The following is a 10,749-nucleotide window of genomic DNA, read 5'->3' as shown; positions in this document are numbered from 1 at the left end:
ATGTATAGAATGGCTTTGAAATAACACACAGGAAACCGGTTGCAGATTGGTGTTTGACTCTGATGGAATGGACATTCACTTTTTGTTGAATGCACTTTTGTAATTTTTTTTACCAGATTAGTATGTGTGTAACTTTTTAAATGTAATTGAATTCTAAATTACTTTTTTCCTCTGTTGGAAATGTTATTGTCCCTGGGGAAAGAGAGGAAGGCAGACCCAGCCTCCTGCTGAGGGTGCCACAAGCCCTCACTGTGTCCTGTTGCCATTGATGGGGAGGTTCATGTGCTCGAGGAGGGCCAGGAAGGCCTTGAGCTTGGGCTGGGCTCTGAGGCATGCCACGTAGGCCAAGAGCAGGGGGTGGGAGCCAGGGCAGCCAGGGCCAGGACCTGGAGATTTGGCAGCAGGTTGAACAGGCCATAGTCCACGAAGGACATCTGGTCGCCCACGATGAAGGCCTGGCACTCTGGTTCTGGGACAGCAGGGTCTCAGAATGCTTCAGGGGCCCCGGCAGTTCCTGCACATAGTTCTCCTTGCCCGCCTGGTAGTTGGTGTAGATGAGGGTGATGTATTTGCAATGGATGTCCTTCATGCATTATTCAGAACGTGCACCAGGGCTGCCTCCCACTTGGCCTTCCCATACAGCCCAAGGGGGCCCAGAAGTCATAGGATGGCATTGGACTGAGTGAGGCCTCCATCCTGAAATTTGGGGAGTTGCCTGCATAGACAGGAGGCCTTGAGTGAGCCCTGCAGCCAGGTCTCCTTGGTCACCACCACCTCCTTCCAGTTCTGTCCTGGTCAGCCAGCAGCACACGCGTGGCCTCGCTGTGCCCTATAACAGGGAAGTAGCCTATTCATGTAGGGCAGTGTGGTTGCAGTGCAGACAAAGGCAGCAGAGCTCAGGTCTGAATTCTAAATGACTTTTGAAATTAAAATAAATGTCACAGCCCTGAGAGGATGGAACCAAAGACAGTCCAGGAAGATGAACTCTCAGAGAAAAGGTAAGTTCTGAATGAGCCTGCAAGGTGTTTGGATGATGATGTCTCTTTAAAGAGATGATGCAGGCAGAGGTAGCACTGCATTAACTTCATTTTTTTAAAAAAATATACCTTTATTTATTTCAGAGAAGAAGGGAGAGAGAGAAAAAAACATCAATGATGAGAGAGAATCATTGATCGGCTGCCTCCTGCACACCCCACACTGGGGATAGAGCCTGCAACCCCGGGCATGTGCCCTGACCAGAAATCAAACCGTGACCTCCCGGTTCATAGGTTGACGCTCAACCACTGAGCCCCGCCAGCTGGGCTGCATTTACTTTAGATTTACGTCCAATGACGACCTTCCAAGATTCAGATGCCCTGACACGTGGCCCCTCCTCACTGTTGATAGAGGTTCCCATTAGAAAGAGCCTTCCTTTCCCTCCCCCCATGATCAAGGAGCAGTGACTGAGAGACTGTTCCCTTGGTGCCCCCTCCAAAGGGATGGAAAATGTTAGCCGAGAGCTATCCTTTCTGCCCGGGGATACACTCACCCACCTCTCTCTCAGTAATGTCTTGATGAGTGAAATAAAAGGTACCATTTCTCGTCCTTGTCCTCAGCTCTCCCAGGCTGGTCCTGGCGGCATGTCCTCCTGAGACCACTGGGTCTTCAAGAAGAAAGGAGGATTGAGCCTGAGATCCATCCTGACTTCAGAGCTGCTTTCAGCCCAGAGGTACTTCGAAACTTGGACTTACGTTGCATTTAGAGTAAAGGCTCATGCTTCTTTAAAAGGGGATTTGGGATAGAACCCTCATACCTTACGTAACAGCTGGACTGCCAATCTGAGAAAAGGGGAAACCGAGGCAGGGCACAGTAAATTTGGTGTGAGCTGGGATTTGCAGTCAGTGCTCTTGACTTCCCGTAAGACAAGGCATGCAAACCGTATAATCATATGCCCAGACAGAACTGTAGCATCCCTGTGAACATTCATCTAAATAAAGCGCCGCCTGGACCATGCCACCTAGGGGAGTTGGTCTGTGGTTCTTCCCAACTGTGGACTTCTGTGGTGCCAGACTGGCCCGGGGAGGAATCGTGGTTCTCCTAGAGGAACAAAGGGGGACGCTTAGGCTCTGTGGAACACGCGGGAGTCTGTGTCTAATGAGAGGCTCGAGGTGCTCTATGTTGGGAAGACAAACAGCCGCCATTCCTTCAGCCAAGGACCAGCACTGTCCTCCCTTCAAGGGAGCCTGGCCATGGGAGGCAGAAAGCTCAGGATCATCAATGCTACAAGGGCCCTTAAAACAACTCCAATGTGCCCTCGCATTGTATAGAGAGGGAAACTGAGGCCCCAAAGATTAGGAGGCCAAGGACTTTCCTAAGATCATGGACGGGGATTGCAGTGCTGAGCCTCCCGCAGGCTCCCTGCACCATCCTGGCAGCCCAGGGACCCTGTGCAAAGACTCTTCCTCCAGGCTCACGGGCGGGTACGGACACCGTCACAGTGTTCGCTCATTGATGTGATTGCTGACACACCAAGGATTGCTCAGTGTGTCTGCAGGCCAGATTATAAAGGTACGTCTGTGCTGCCTCATACAGTAGCTACTAGCCACATGTGGCTACTGAGCTCCTGAACCGTGGCCAGTGCAAACTAAGGCATGCTATAACTGTAAAGTACATATCGGATTTTGAATACTTGGTATGAAAAAAATGTGGGTGAAACTATTCAGGAATAGTTTTATACTGATTATATATTGAAATGATATTATTTTAGATATATTAGGTTAAAATATGTTGTTAAAATTACCCATTTCTTTTTACTTTTTAAGATATGGCTGCTAGAACATTTCAAGTGATGTGTGGCTCTCATTACATTTCTATTGGATAACACTGAGATACACAACATAGACTCTGACTTCTGCTTTGCAGTCTAAGGCATCATGTTACAGTGGGGTCACCTGTGTACACACATGTAACGTACCTGCACTGGGAGGATGGAGGAGGGAGAGGACAAGAGGGAAGCAGGGCAGGTGACTTTCTGCATGCTCTGAGTGTGAAATGGGACATAATGTTCCACTGTCCCCTTGAGTGGTCCCGGTTCCTGTACTCGACTCTCGTGAGGTGAGTATCTCACCGTTCCAAGAGCAGAGTCCAGTGTTTTACCACCTACACCAACATCAATAAACCTCAAAAACCTAACGTTGAGCAAAGAAAGCAGATTGTAGGTGCCTGCAGATGGTTCCCTTTACAGAAAATTGTAAAGCTGCAAAGTTATATGTTAAATATGGACATTCACAGGAGCGATCAACCCCAATTAGGGACAGTGATTCCCTCTGGGGAGGGAAGGAGGGAGGAGAATGTGGTTGGGCGGGGCTTTCATTGCATTTACAATACTCTTTCTTTAGTTAGATGGTGGTGTACGGCTATTTGATATTATTTTCTATCCTTTGTGTAGACTGGACATATTCAGGCAGGCACACAGGTGAGTGGTTAGGAGACAGCGGTCCAGGATTGTGAAAGGGATGTCCAACTGCCAGTTTGGGCCTGATCCCGGCAGTCGAACATCCTGGGATCAGGCCTAAACCAGCAGTTGACATCCCCCAAAGGGTCCGAGATTGGAGAGGGTGCAGGCTGGGCTGAGGGACACCCTCCTCCTGTGCACAAATTTCGTGCACCGGGCCACTAGTATTTCATAACAAAGTGCTTTAATATGCATACTTCTCACACACTGATTAGGTACTGGGCGAGGCCGCATATATTTTTGATGTATGCAAGTTTTATTTGTCTAATATTGCTATTGCAAATTCTTAGGCTGTCTGCTATTTATCCTCTTAAAAGCCCATTTCTAATCTGTACCCTGTGTATGGAGGACATCCAAAGAAAGCAATTGCCTTTAAGATCTAAGCAACTACTTTTTCTTTAAAATGTATATATTATGGTACAAACCTTATCCTCAATATGTATTCAGTTAAAGAAAACATGTCCTAGAAATGATTTATATACTCAACTATCAGGAAAAGGCACTGATAAAAGGGCGTGTGTGATTTTCTTAAGGAGAAAATGACTGATGACCACAGTGATTCAAAGAGCATGGAGTAAAATCAGACTGAAAATAAGAAAAAAAAATGTATAAGCTAGGTGTAAAAAGTCTGAGTTGCAGCTGCAAGAAAGGAGACATATGTATATGTAAGAATTTACCTGCTCCCTCATCATGATCCTGGAAAAAATCTAACTGACCTTCTGAAAATTAGAAAAAGAAAAAAGAAAGAAGGAAAAGGACAATTTCATCATCCAGAACAAACAGTCAAAGTGTGGGTGTGTAGAATGAGTTGCAAGGCATGCTGAGTAGGGTCCTGCTATGGCTGCTTTGGGCTCCTGACCTGGCCCTCACTAGCTATTTGACCTTGGATAAGTCATATAATAGCTCTGAACTTGAAGTTTTTACCTGTAAAACAGAAGCTTCAGGTGATGTGCATAGCATGACTGGCAGTCAGAAAAAAACTGGTACTTAGAAATAGTTTCTCGGGGAGGTTTGGGGGACAGGAGGGAGGGGGTTAAGAGATCAACCGAAGGACTTGTATGCATGCATATGGGCATAACCAATGGACATAAGACACTGGGGGGTAGGGGAGGCCAGGGGATTGTCAAGGGCAGGGGGGAAAAAAAGGACACATATGCAATATCCTTTGTAATACTTTTAGCAATAAAAAAAAAAAAGAAAGAAATAGTTTCTCGACCAAGTCCCGTTATTCTCTTTGAGAGGGATGAACTTCTGCCATGCGATCCCATTTCCTGTCCCCTCACCAGCCCTGGTGCTTAGGCTCATACCAGACTGGCTCTGATTAGGCCCAGCAGCTTTAGGGCTCCCAGTAGGCATGGCAAGGAGTTTTCCTTCTGGCAGGGATCCAGTGGCCCCAAGGGGCAAACCTCAGCAAGGCCCCAATCTTTAAACGTCTTGTCTTAAGAGGCAAAGGTGAATACAGTGGGGCCTTGACTTACGAGTGTCCCGACTAACGAGTTTTTTGAGATACCAGCTGTCTCTCGGCCGATTTTTTGCATTGAGTTGATAGAGTAATTTGAGTTAATGAGCTCCTTAACGAGCTCGGTCTCGGAACGAATTAAACTCATAAGTCAAGGCCCCACTGTACTTCCCCAGAGCCTCAGTAGATTTCCAAAGCCTGCATTGCCCCATCTATGTTTATCTCCAGATTGCTAACTCCCCCCACCCATCCCTCAATTTGTATTCCCACAAGGCAGCCAGGGGTGGGGTTGCGAGCTGCGAGCCAGGCCAGGCAGAGGGGTGCACACCGAGTTCTCAAGTCTGCCCCACCAGCAGGCTGATTTTTAGATAGACTGTCATGGGTGCCGGTGGAAGGCTCCAAGGGGCACAGATGATGGGCTCCGATTGGGGTGCACGCTTGTGGAGCTGGAGGAAGCAGGGCAGGTCCTTCTCTATGATCAGGGGCTGTTCCATGGAACCGTACCACCTCTCCGCAACTTCTCTTGTCAATAAGGAACTTGTTGAAGTGCCCTTTGATGGCGTTTCCCCAGTGCCCCTCCCCTGGGGCTGGACTTTCATCCACTTCCACGCAGGTGGGCGTCATCCCCGTCCACACAGATCTTGCTATCGAATTGGACATTATAGCCAGCAGCGAACCCTTTGATCTCGGCATGAATCCCTGCCTCCCACCTCCCAAACTGGTTGCAAGGGAAAGCCTAGATCCATAAGCACTCAGCATATCAGCGCGCAGGTCGACCACCTGAGTGTACTTTACGTCTGTTTTGCCTCATTGGGAAGCCACAAGGTACCTTGGTGACGATGCACACGAAGCCCTGGTACTTGTCCAGGTTAACCATGTGCTGGTCGATGCCCTTGGCTGAGAACTCGGGCATGGACTGAGCACAGCGCCAGTCGTCCAGGGACCATACATGGTGCTGGCCAGAGCCCCACCCCTTCCCCTACCCCCCTCACACAAAGAAGTGCTGGCTTCAGCAGGCGGCTCCAAAGTGCTTTTAAAATGTGAATTTCCCTTTCCAGAAAGCCTTTGAAAATAGCATAGTTATCTATTTATCTGAGTACTTTTTGAAGAGACAAGAGAGTAGGGAGAGTAATTTGTTGAGTTTTATTTTTAAGCATAATATAATCCTTAGCAGTAGAATAAATATTTATTGACCATTTGCTATGTGCCAGTTAAATTCCAGTTCTCAGATGAGACAAAGAAAAGTAAAACAGAGTCCTTGCTCTTGAAGAGTTTTATGGTCCAAAGGGGACTTAAACGAGTACACTACAATAATTACATTCAAAGCATAATGCAATAAGGACCACAAGCCAAGTAGGAATAAGGTGAATCAGGGATTTTGAAGGAAGGGTAGCATTTACTATAGGGGACTTTTATTACATCAACAACGTTCTATAAAAATAATACCCTAATAAGTACTGATTTTCCTTTCTCTGTGTTCTCTTACACATCCTTATTCATACATTTATGTGATTTTTATAGTACAATCATAATACAATTTTGTGCTCTCCTAAGCATTATAAGCATTTCCTTTTGCTAGTTTTCATCATAATTTCCATCTGTTCGTGAATGTAATTTCCTTTTCAGTACCCTGTTGTGTGGTAAATGGGTTATTTCCAGTTTTTTCATAGTTAAAAATTACAGTATAAGGGGTATCTTTATGCATGTAGCTTATTTCTTCTTTAATATCCTTTTGTTAGCTCTGCAAAACAAGATTGATGGGGGTCAAAGGGCAAGAACATTTCTCTACCCTGAAATATATTGCTCCATGGTTCCCCCAAAATATTGGACCCATTTACAGTGTCCCCGGCAGTAGATGTACCTGTTTGACACAATTGTGTTGGCATTGGGGGTTTTTTTGTTGTTGTTTTGGTTTTTCCGATCTGCTGATTTCATAGGTATCTGGGATGCCGTGTTATTATTTTAATTTACATTTTTGATAACTATGTTTCCAATATCCTTCCTGGTGGGAGCTCTTCAGGTCAGAGGAGCAGGATTTCCACAGGCAGGCGATGGCACCTCATCAGCCAGAGGGAGGAGAGCGAGCATGTGCAGGAACACTCGTTTTTGGCTGGGAGAGAGGGGCCACTAAAGAGGGAACTGGTAGAGGTGAGGCTGGAAAGGAAAGTGGAGGCCAGCGTGTGCAAAAGTTTGTTTTGAATCCTGTACGGTTTTTAGTTTAACTTGTACACTATGCCTCAGAGGAGTGAACAAGTGGATTGGCCTGTCTCTCTCTCTCTTAACTCTGATGAATCCATGGGCCCACCAAGCTAACTCCACTTGCCCCTGTCGCCTCTAGCCAAACTCCTGCCCCCTATCGCTTCTTTTCCACCTGGAGCTCGCTGATTCCCACAGCTCCTGCTCCACCTGGCTCCTGCCCACCCACCTGCCTCACTCTCTCATCTTCAGTTTCACCCTCCTGCACCCCGGCCCCTCCTCTCCTCAGGTGCCCTCACTCACTGTCCCTGCGTGCTGGGGTGCAGTCTCCTCCTGTGCACTGACCCGCCTGACCCAGCCAGGACCCAGCATCAGTCCCGGCGTTGGATCTCCTGTTCCACACTCCCCCCGCCAACCCTAGCCCCTCCAGGATGTGTTCTCTCTGTCTTCCAAGAGGGTTAAAAACCACCAGGACTGGGAGGAAGGCATCCACTGTGTTTCTCCTCCTCTGCGAGGAAAACTCGGGAAGCCTGAAGCAGAACTATAGACGAGAGAGGCCTTGGTTCCCAAGAGCTGCTAAGCCCCAGGGCGTTGTTTCCGCTGATACCCAGAGCTGATAGGCCTTGTGAAGAATCATATTTCTTCCTGCACATCCCCCAACCGAGTTCCTTGTGCTGCTGAAAGAGGCAAAGAGCTGACAAATAGCACAGGGCACTTTCCAGACTCAGTCCCGTAACCACAGAGAGGCCTCCAGAAGGTGTGCAGAAGGCCTGGACCAGGAGACCCAGACTGTGCAAGTGAGCCATGCCAGGCTGCGCGTTGCCCCGATGGACATGGAACACAGTGCATTTTGTAGAATCTTAGGTGATAGTGCTTGCAGGTCTGAAAACCCCAGGTGTGAAATAAGGGTCCCTAGGCAATGCCCTGGCAGCACCCTCTGACTTTCTGTAAGCAGACTCTTTATAGAAGCCCTTGGTCCACACTGTCTGCTGGGTGCCTTTGGGAAATTTCTTCACTAAGCCTCAGTGTCCTTATCTGTGAAATGGGAATAATAAAACCAATGCAAGGTGTTGTGAGGATTAAACGAGTTAATATAGGCAGAGTACTTAGTGCCTGGAGACAGGTACTCTGTAAATGGTAGTCGTGATAATTTGGGTTGCTTTGGCTGGCTGCCTGCCTCTGCCTCTGCTGAGGGCACCAGCCTGAACACCCGTGATGAGGCTGTTGAGCACCTGGCCCCTCGCCCTGAGAGGAACCACCCTCAGGGCCATTCCCACCTATCAGATCTGCAGACCAGAGCTCCCTTTCAGACATCTGTGGCTCAAAACGTGGGTCTCCTGCTGTCCACCCATCTTAGGAGCAACTGTTCCTCCAGGGCAGGCAGAGGAGAGACAAATCCCCAAGGCCGTGGACACAGCACAGCAGCCTCCCCATTGGCTAGGCCTTGGTGGAGCGGATGCCCCGGGGCCCTGTGTGGGTGTTTCCCTGAAAGCATTGTGGCTTCCACATTGGTTGGGGGTTTTGCAGAGGGTGGCACAACAGAATCCCAATGGCCACTGATGGGCTACTTCCTGAGCACACAGTGCTCCGCCCTCCTCCCAAAGGTAACGTCATGCTCTCCAAATGGACGTTTAAAGGATGCGGAGGGTGCAGGCCCCAGGTGCTCGGTGTGGACAAGCACCGGGCCTCCATCAAAGGGTGATGTGAAATTATGTCTGTGGCAGCCCCATGGAAACAACCAAGTGCTACCCACTGTGATTTCTGGCATGAGCCCCATCCCCTGCAACTTCACTGGCCTTTGAAGACGCTCCACAGGTAGTGAGTTTTTGATATTTAAGTGGATTGCACGGCCCATCGGCATGGCTTTTCGGCTCTTCCTTTCTTTTCAGACAAGGTGGATTAAATCATATCTTCATCAGACTGGGGTCTAGCGTGAGCTGTGATGATGATATCATTCCAATTCTAAGCCTGTCCCCACAGTTACCAGCTGCACACCCCTGAGGGAATTCTGGCAGCTTTGAAAAGTAGAAAAACAATTGCTTTTGATCCTGGACTACAGTTTGCTCTCATACTGTGGGAGAGCAAGTCCTAACTTGTCTTAACTTGACATTTAAAAACATCTTAGTATCTGTTTTTTATTAACCATATCCCACCAGACAGTGTAAGACAAATGAAGGAAAGGTGAAGCTTTGAACATTATCTTCGGGACCAGCTGGGGAAAACAGAGAAATCCTATCAGCATGTATTAAGTCAGTGATGGCGAACCTGTGACACGCGTGTCAGAGGTGACACGCGAACTCATTTTTTGCTTGATTTTTCTTTGTTAAATGGCATTTAAATATATAAAATAAATATCAAAAATATAAGTCTTTGGTTTACTATGCTTGCAAATATCAAAAAATTTCTGTATGTGACACGGCACCAGAGTTAAGTTAGGGTTTTTCAAAATGCTGACACGCCGAGCTCAAAAGGTTCGCCATCACTGTATTAAGTGCTTCCCTCCACCAGACGCCGCCTGCATTCTCATCTTATCCTCACAATAATATAGGGACTTACTATCGCCATTTTTTAAGCAAATGAATCTCAGTTACTGGGATAATCAATATTCTCAATGCAATGGCTTCAGGGATACTGACTACACAGTGGTTCTCAACCTTCCCAATGCTGCGACCCTTTAATACAGTTCCTCATGTTGTGGTGACCCCCAATTTCATTGTTACAAATTGAACATAATTAAAGCATAGTGATTAATCACAAAAACAATATGTAATTATATATGTGTTTTCCGATGGTCTTAGGCGACCCCTGTGAAAGGGTCGTTCGACCCCCAAAGTCGTCGCGACCCACAGGTTGAGAACCGCTGGACTACAAGGCCTCACTCTCTGGGAAAGGCAGAACAGTACCAGCGATGTGTAGGTACATGCTGAGCTCAGGGCCCGGAATAGTTCTGAGTGAACAAATCAGAGCTTGGATTTGTAAGAATCAGGATTTCCAAGAGAAAATAAGCCCTGTTGTAGAGAAAGATGCCACAATATTCTGGAACAAAGGCTAGGCAAGATGGATCATATTTCAGGGAATACACCAGGGAAGGTGTCTTCATCCACTATGGTGATAACATTTAAGCCCTCAGGATAAAGGAGGACAGATAACCCAGAAGAAAAGAGACGAGAAAATACTTACTTGACTGAGTAGTTTTAAACCAAAATGACTAAGAAACACCTTCAACTGTCTGCATTTGCCTGGAATAGACTATTGTCTTGTTATTGTTGTTTATTTATATTTAACCAGGAGGCAAAATGGGAGCTCAGGATAGTATTTAAAGTTAAAATACAGAAAAATAAAGTTAGATTTTCTTTTTTAGATACTAAGGCTGTAGCCTGGAAAATATAATGCCCACAAGTGCATTATTTTGTTTAGTCCTCTCAATCGCCCCTACAAGGTTGGTATTATTCTCATTTTACAGATGGGAAAACCAAGACTTGAGAAGTAAAATCACTTAATATTATACATCTTCTAAGTTCTGAGATTTGAACCTAGCCTCCAAAGCTGATGTTGTCTTGGGAACTCCAAATTCCCTCTCACGTGGGGTTTATTTCAGCAT

General features: G+C 46.9%; 2 pseudogenes; both read right to left on the bottom strand.

Moving 5' to 3' along the window:
- Positions 1-246: 246 nt before the first annotated feature.
- Positions 247-4,849, bottom strand: LOC102239150 (annotated as a pseudogene).
- Positions 4,850-5,287: 438 nt separating this feature from the next.
- LOC102238835 lies at positions 5,288-9,713 on the bottom strand (annotated as a pseudogene).
- Positions 9,714-10,749: the final 1,036 nt, after the last annotated feature.

This window comes from Myotis brandtii, unplaced genomic scaffold (genome assembly GCF_000412655.1).
Source record: "Myotis brandtii unplaced genomic scaffold, ASM41265v1 scaffold144, whole genome shotgun sequence".
In the NCBI taxonomy this organism is placed as follows: domain Eukaryota; kingdom Metazoa; phylum Chordata; class Mammalia; order Chiroptera; family Vespertilionidae; genus Myotis; species Myotis brandtii.
This window is presented reverse-complemented; position numbering and strand designations above follow the sequence as displayed.